This window comes from Myotis lucifugus, unplaced genomic scaffold (assembly GCF_000147115.1).
Source record: "Myotis lucifugus unplaced genomic scaffold, Myoluc2.0 scaffold_633, whole genome shotgun sequence".
NCBI classification, from domain to species: domain Eukaryota; kingdom Metazoa; phylum Chordata; class Mammalia; order Chiroptera; family Vespertilionidae; genus Myotis; species Myotis lucifugus.
Window position 1 is genome coordinate 80577 of NW_005871681.1, and position 8403 is coordinate 88979.

General features: G+C 53.2%; 1 protein-coding gene across 1 annotated transcript in view; it reads right to left on the minus strand.

The window, feature by feature from the left end:
• Positions 1 to 7998, minus strand: part of CDC14A (cell division cycle 14A) — a 62552-nt gene extending 54554 nt beyond the window's left edge. Inside the window, 1 exon segment of the mRNA XM_023746174.1 lies at positions 7907 to 7998. The gene's annotated coding sequence lies outside the window, so the exon portion shown is untranslated.
• Positions 7999 to 8403: the final 405 nt, after the last annotated feature.

Consider the following 8403-nt stretch of genomic DNA (forward strand, 5'->3'; position numbering starts at 1 on the left):
CCTGGAGGGTGGTCACGTCCCAGACACGAAACGTTTTTAGTAAAAGGTTTCTCTTTGCCTCAAGCAAGCCCTGTCCTTTGTTCTTGTGACTCTAGGCCAACATGCCTTTGAAATAAGTGAAAAAACACCGTCCAGAGAGCACAGAGGTTACTGTAACTATCCTGGAATTCCAGCCCACCTCGCTTTCTCCCACCCTCCTGGGACCTGCCTCCCTTCCCTACACAGCTGTCTTTCCCTGCAGCATTTCAGACCTTGCTTCCTGCACTGCCATCCGTGTGGCTCCAGGACATTCTTGTAAAAATCCTCTCCAGGTCAGGACGTTTCGTGACCCGGGGCAAGCAGCGGGGCCACCTCAGGCTTCCGCTGCGGCTTCTGCACAATGGGTTTGGCCTTCAAAGCCAAGCAGCCGGTTCGATGGTATCCAGGAACCTCCCGGCACCAGGTCTGCAATTCTGTGACCTCCTCCTGGGAGCAAGTCAATTAATGACAACCCGCTTGGAAGCCGAGACAGTGAAAACAAGACTCCAGGAATGCACTGGGGAGGCTCCATTCCCTCCCACGGAACATTCTCAGGTGGCGTGGGTTAAAGCCTTCGTCAACCGCAGGATGGAAGGCGAGTGGGCCACGCAGACAGTAGATGAGTGGCTTTGGTACAAAACAGATTGATGAGCTCGGCTGACGTGGCTCAGTGGTTGAGTGTCGACCTATCAACCAGGAGGTCAGGGTTCGATTCCCGGTCAGGGCACATGCCCAGGGTTGCGGGCTCGATCCCCAGTGTGGGGCGCGCAGGAGGCAGCCGATCCATGATTCTCTCTCATCATTGGTGTTTTTCTCCCTCTCCCTTCCTCTCTGAAATAAAAAATATTTTTAAAAAAAAGAAAAGAAAAGCACTAAAAGACAAGATGTTTAGCAAACAGACACGATCTGCTACATAAGCAGAGAGCCCTGATTCTTTGGTGGTCCTGAAAATATTTAGTTGATTAATAAAATTCAATGTTTTAAGTAAATCAAAACCAATGCTCGAAAGTCTGTCTTTCAAGAAGCCATGCATCCCACACGTCGGCGTAGCGAGCCCAGCTCCATCTGGGAGCCAGAAAGGAACCTGAGACCAAGCGGCCCACCCACCTCCCCAGACTTTAAAGCAAGAAAGTATCTCAATATCCCGGCCAGCATTGTCTATTTCCTGCTGAAAGACCACAAAGGACACAGATCCTCTTTGCCTTTCATTATAGACACACACACCCTCTTTATTTTGTCTTCCCCTCCCCAAAATCAAACAAAGCAACAAAACATCTTTCTGATGTGCATACAAGGCCTACATTAAGGTGCCACTTTCTCCCAATCACCTAAAACAGAACCCCCTAAATTTACCCTCCATTCCTCCTCCTCCTCCTCCTCCTCCTCCTCCTCCTCCTCCTCCTCCTCCCTGGTCATCTGGTCAACCCATCCTTTCTAGCCCCTCCCCCACCTGGCCTTTCTGTTCCCGTTGCTACAACCTAAGGCACCCCACCGGCTGGCCACCACCCGCCTGCCCGCCACGGGAGTGCTGTGCTGAAGCCCAGCTGTGGTCAGTCTCTCTGCCACTCACAAACCAGCCCAACCGAGATCCAAACGCCTTCCCCTAACACAGTCCCAGCCTCGCCTGTGACCCCTCTGCATCCAAATATTCCGCCTCCCCTAACAGAATCTCGCTGTTCCCAAACACTGACTTCTTTTTCTTTCTTTCTTCCTCCCTCCCTCCTTCCCTTCCTTCCTCCCTCCCTCCCTTCCTCCCTCCCTTCCTCCCTCCCTTCCTTCCTTCCTTCCTTCCTTCCTTCCTTCCTTCCTTCCCTCTCCCCTTCCTTCTTCACTCACTCAGTCATTCAGCTAACATTTCCTGAGCACCGTCTGTGTGCCAGGCACTGTGCTGGGTGTAGGGAGACAACAGTAAGCAAGTCGGGCAGTATTGTCCCCACAGAGACCATACATAGACCCTTTGCTCTCCCTCACCCTGCAAGCCAGTTCAGACGTCGCTGTGACGTCATCACGCTGGCGGTAGTCACCGCTTCCTCTCTCGGACTCCTGCCCGTACATTTGCAGCTTCCGGCGTTTATTGCCCTGTGCTTGTGTCCACTTCCTTCTCTATGTCTTCGAGTGGCCCCAAAGCAATGGCGTGGTGCTCTGCAGGGAAACCTCTCCATCTTGATTCAGTGTCTTCTGTAGCAGTCTGCAACCACTCACACGTTTCAAGGCAGCGGTTCTCAACCTGTGGGTCGCGACCCCTTTGGCGGTCGAACGACCCTTTCACAGGGGTCGCCTAAGACCATCCTGCATATCAGATATTTACATGACCATTCATAACAGTAGCAACATTACAGTTATGAAGTAGCAACGAAAATAATTTTATGGTTGGGGGTCACAACATGAGGAACTGTATTTAAAGGGCCAGGAGGTTGAGAACCACTGTAAGGGATGCTTTTTTCATGTCCCATAAACACGGGTAAGTGTTTTTGCTTTGTTTTTCATCACAAAGGCGTATGGAGCTGTGGCTAAGTAAAATTCATTGACTTTTGGCTCTTGAATGTGTTTATGAACTTACAAATGAGAACATCTTACATCTTAGGAACCTACATCAAACAAAGAGCTGCCCTGTGGTGATGTGAGCGGGGCCAGCTCCCCCTCCCCCCCCCCACTCCCCTGCAGCCCATGTGGGGCTCCCTCAGGCTGCCTGATTGAGACCAGCCTCTTTTAATGGAGCCCTCAGCACCTCAGTTAAAATCTGCCTTTTCACCAGCTCTGTGGGAAGGGACTGATAAGGATTTGTCCCCCGAGGATGAGACCCACTGTGAGTGCCAGGGGCCAAAGCAGCAGGTGTTTGCATAAACCAGGGTCCAGGCAGCAGCCTCGGACTCCAGCGGGTCCCAGCCTCAGGCGCTGCCTTCCTCGTCACCTACCCCAGCGGGCAGACAGTCACAGGCACAGGTGCACACCCACAGGCACACACCTACAACTCGGTGCATGGAACAGCATGGACAAAAGTGGCCCCGAACAACATTTCTGGTTATCCTTGCAAGGCTCCGTGTTTAGGGGGCTCCTTGGGGGCCCCAGGTGTGCTAGACTCTGCCCTGATTTTAATCCTGATCTGCGAAATCCTGGCCCGGGGAGATAATGGGTTGCTTTCTTAGCCACCGCATTTTACCGCATTTTACACTCGGGCCTGGATAGGAACATGGTAAGTGCTCTTTACAAAGGGAGCAAAAAACTCAGACTTTCGTGGCTAATGAATCGCCTTCCGTGCCCACAAGGCCACTGTGTGACCTTTTCTCCACCCACTTCTCAGGCCACTTCAGTCATGAGAGCTACCATCCTCGCTCCCCACCTGCACAGAACACAGCTGCGCCCACAACACCCACGGCCTCAGAGGAGGCCCTCGGGCAGCACTGCATTAAACCGGTGGTTCCCACGTGGGGCGCACGCCCCCCCCCCCCCGCAGGGCAATGTGATGTTTAAGGGGGGCAATTCGAGAACGAGTTATTCACTGTGAGTTTTTTGCATTTCTTATGGTTCTAGGGGCCTCATATACAGCATATAAATATGTATGGTGACATATTTATGCATTTTGGTTCTCTATTATATGTTTTGAAACTTTAGTTGCTCTTTTTTCCTATCACTTCATATGATTTTTTTTTAACCATTTCTTAGGGATTTCTTCCTCATACTTCAACGGTCCTTTCGTTCTTTTGTTTTTCTCTCTCATGGATGCCATGTTCTTTGGAAGCTTGTTTAGACCAAGTTCGTGGCCTTCTAGGCTTCCTCCACGTGAACAGGAGCTCACTTTTTGAATAATGAGAAGTCTGTGTCACGTGGGAGGGTGGGGGGGCATCAGGGTTTTAGAGATGCTCAGGTGGGGCGTGGCCATAACAGGCTGGGAGCCACTGCATTAAACACTCAGCGGGCGGGCGAGCACGCGGCGCAGGGCTGGGCAGGCCTGTGGTGCAGATACCTCCTCTCCTGGACACACCTATGTTCCCACAGGACAGCCGAGACTTGTCCCACCACCAGCCAGGTCACCAGCCAGGACCAGGTCACCACGACAGGTCCCTCCAGGGGCCTAGCAGTCTCTCTCCTTCTCTGCTTCCAAGGAGAGGTGGCGCCAACGAGCCAGACCCCACTGTCTGTGTCCTCACCCTGTCTCCTCCCTCCCTGGGGTGTCTGTCCTCTTTCCCTCTGTCCCCTCACCCTGGCCCCGCCGGGAAATACACATGCTGATCAAGTCTTCTTCCTCCCTCCCCAGACCTCACACCACTCTCACTGCGTCCTCCTCTTTTCGGGGAACACTCCCGAACTTACGAACTTCAAGTGTAGCGCCCGGCCGGCGTGGCTCAGTGATTGAGGCCCGACCTCTGAACCAGGAGGTCACAGTTTGATTCCTGGTCAGGGCACAGGCCCGGGTTGTGGGCTCGATCCCCAGTGGGGGGTGTGCAGGAGGCAGCCGATCCACGATTCTCTCTCATCATTGATGTTTCTATCTCTCTCGCTCCCTCTCCCTTCCTCTCTGAAATCAATTTTATATATATATATATATATATATATATATATATATATATATATATTTAAAGCCAAATGAACTAACAGCTGGAAGCACCTAAGACAGACAGCACCTGTCATACGTGTAAACGCACCATAAACGCTTGCTGTATTCGCAGTGAACGCAGACCAGGCACACCAGGGCCTGCCCAGAGCCTCTGGGACACGCGCCTCCTCGCCTGGCACTCCGTCCGCCCCCAGCAGGCGTTCCAGTTGCAGATTGCACATCCCACTGACCTGCATCCACACCAGGCAAACTGGAGGGCGAGCTGGTCCCTGGGCAGCCCCCTCGCCCTCGCTCTTCTCCCTCCTGGGGCCTCTCCTCTCACATCTGGGTCTGATGAGACTCCACCGGCCTCCCAGCCAACCTGGACGCCCCCGTGAACCCCGCCCCCAGGTATGCGCCCCCCGCCGGTGAATTCCTCCTAGCCCAGGGCTCAGTGCAGGCCCCTCATCCTCCCTCCAAGCTCGGAGCGCCTGGAAGGTGATATGCACAATCATCACTGTTCGCTCCTCCTCGCTGCACTGACAGCGTCCAGCCCCTGCCCTCGGCTGCGGTAGGACGGAGTTGCGGGCTCAGAAACAGCCACCGCTGGGCCAGGGCAGCTGGGCACGTCACGCCCAACAGGAAGGCTCTGCCGTTCCGGAGGCCTCATCCCAGTTCCCACTGGCATCAAACCTCACACTAGGGCCCTGGCCGGTTGCTCAGTGGTTAGAGCTTCGCCCTGTAGACTGAAGGGTCCCAGGTTCCATTCCCATCAAGAGCACATAACTCGGTTGCAGGCTCGATCCTCAGCCCCCGTCGGGGCACGTGCGGGAGGCCACCAATCGATGGGTCTCATCGAGTCTCTCTCTCTCCGTGTCTCTCCCCCTCCCTTCCACTCTCTCTACAAATCAATGGAAAAATATCCTCTGATGAGAATTTTTTTAAAAACCTCACACTATCAATGGATGGTCTCCCAGCAAGTCTTTCTTTAGGAGGCAGCAGAAATAAATATGAGAGGGATGTTGATTTGTAGCCCTACCCTAAAGTGCCAACATGAAGATCACACCAAAAAAGTGGCCCTCGTCCACCGGCCCTAGAATCAGAAGCCCACTGAGCCGCGCGGTTAGTTGGCTCAATGTCGTTTTCTGCTGGGCCCACCGACTGGCAATCCCAAAGGAAGCCACTCGGGCCCCAGCTTCTTCAGATTCACCACCTCCGGCGCGTTAGTCACTGCGGAACTGGCCATAATGGTGCGTGCACAGTCCCCTGCCCTCAGACGCCCGGGAAGTGCCCAAACCCTGAACTCGCCAAAGGAAAGCCACAGCAATGCCCCATCCCAACAGCCACCCGGTAAACACTGCAGGCAGGGCCATCACCAGGTACGCAGGTCGGGAACAGGCCACCTATCCCTGGCTCAGCCCAGGAGCCCAGCTGCAACCTGACACCAGGCCTCAGCCCTTCGCTGCAGCCACGGGGGCATATTCACAGGCTCCTTCATGCCCAGCTCCTTCATGCCCACCCTCACCCAGCGTCAGAGCACCCTGCTCCCGCCCCTCTGCCTCAGGGAGACGTTCCCGAGACACCAGGTCTGAGCATCCCAAATGCGCGTTTGTTTTCCCCCAGATCACAGACAGGCTCCTGAAGGTCAAGGATACGCACTCTCGGGATGCCTGGCGATGCCCACAAATCCTTGGGCAGAGCTGCCCAACTCCCTCCCAACAGGACGAGTCCTAGGAAGCTAACTAGAGTGACCACGGTTCATTTAATGATGCCCATCTCATTGCATGTGTAGGTACGACAACAAGAAAGTAAAAGTAAGTGTTTCAGTTGGAATAGATTCCAGTGGTCTGCAAACTGTGGCTCTCGAGCCACACTCAAGGGACCAAAGAGCCGCATGTGGCTCGAGAGCCACAGTTTGCCGACCACTGGATTAGGCAACAGAATATATGAAACACCAGCTTTCTTTTTTCCTAATTTTTACATTGATTTTAGAAAGACAGGAAAAGAGAGGAACACTGACCTGTTGCTCCACTCATTGGCTGGTTCTTGTCTGTGCCCTGACTGAGGATCGAACCTGCAACTTGGTCTAGGGCAGTGGTTCTCAACCTTCCTAATGCCGCGACCCCTTAATACGTACGGTTCCTCATGTTGTGGTGACCCCCAATTTCATTGTTACAAATTGAACATAATTAAAGCATAGTGATTAATCACAAAAACAATATGTAATCATATATGTGTTTTCCAATGGTCTTAGGCGACCCCTGTGAAAGGGTCGTTCGACCCCCCAAAGGGGTCTCGACCCACAGGTTGAGAACCGCTGGTCTAGTTGATCCGGCTCTACCCCACTGAGCTACCCTGCCCAGGGCTACACCAACTCTTTCAATAAAAGGACATACTCAAGTCCATTCAGTCTTCTCATTCCTTATTATCTGTTGCTTTTATTGAAGAGAGGTTTATCTCTATTTAAGTTGTTACTATACTTATTATTTATTAAGGTATCTTTTTCCTGCAGATCCTTCACAATAAACAGGTCCACACTCTTATCTTACACTCTCAAATCCAAATTCCAAAGCAGCAAGGTAACCAAAGAAAGCAAGTCACACCCCTCTACCCTCCGCAAAGGCAAGGCAAGGAACACTGGGAGGCTCGCAGCACCCAGGAAAATAACTCCCTAAATCAAATTTTAAAAAAAAATCTCCTCACGCACAGAAAACACTGGAATCCAGCTCAGCGTGTCCCACTTTCCAAAACAACAAGCCGCACCAACGAAAACACCCTGAGCGCCAGCAGTAGCCTGTGGCCGGCGAGGCTGAAGCCCGGGGGACACACACTGCCCCGGCCCCCGCTCGTCCAGGGGACGGACGCCAGGCCATGCCGGAGTCCGGCAAGGACGGACGGCGGTCTCCCTGGTCCTGCTCTGGGAGTGTGAATCCCCAACTGCAGTCTGTCCTGGTGGTCAGAGCCAGTACAGACGGACGGCCAAAGGACTGAGGTGTTGACAGGTTCACTTTATCTTCACTTTCAGCCCTGGCTGGGTAGTCAGATGGTTAGAGCACCCTCCCGCTATGTCAAGGTTGCAGGTTCGATCCCCAGTCAGGGCACATTGCATAAATAAGTAGAACAACAAATCGAGGTCTCTCTCTCTGTCTGTCTGTCTCTCTCTATCTCAAATGAATAAATTTAAAAGATAAAATAAAGGTATGTTCACCTCTCCCCAAGCACCTGAGTCTTAAAACAACTGGTACTGTTACTTGCACCACTGGGGAAAAGTGACTCAAACAGCCATAAAGATAGTAGCGTTTCCTCACCAAACTACATGGTTGAGAAAAAAGAAGAAAAAAAGCAGAAACTTACTTTTCATAGACCAGCTCCTCATCGATGGAGAAATAGTGGATATGTACTGTGCTTTTTGGTCTATTCCTTAAAGTAGCAAAATATAAACGATCTGAAAGACAAGTTTAAAAGACGGGAGAAACGTATGAGAAGTGGGGAAGCTGGCGGTGGGGCGGCCACACACACAGGAAGATCAAAACAACACGCGCGCTGCCCATGCCTTAAGGCCGTCAGCACGCGGGCTTCTTGCAGAAACCTGATCTCGCCCAGAAAGCGAGAGACCCAAGGGCACGGCCGCCCCAGAGGCACCCAGAGCACCCGAGGGAGGGAGGGACTCTGCGGGGGGGCAGGGCACCCCGTCGCCCTCGGGTCCGGCCAGCGGGGAGCGCCTGGAAGCCGGGGTCCCCGCAGAACTGGCGATGCACGTTGGGTTCAGAAATGTGCAGCCGCAGGAAGGGGAAGCGAGGCGAGCCTCCCCTGCAGCTCCGGGGACTCGAGAAGAGGAAGGGAGGAGAGAC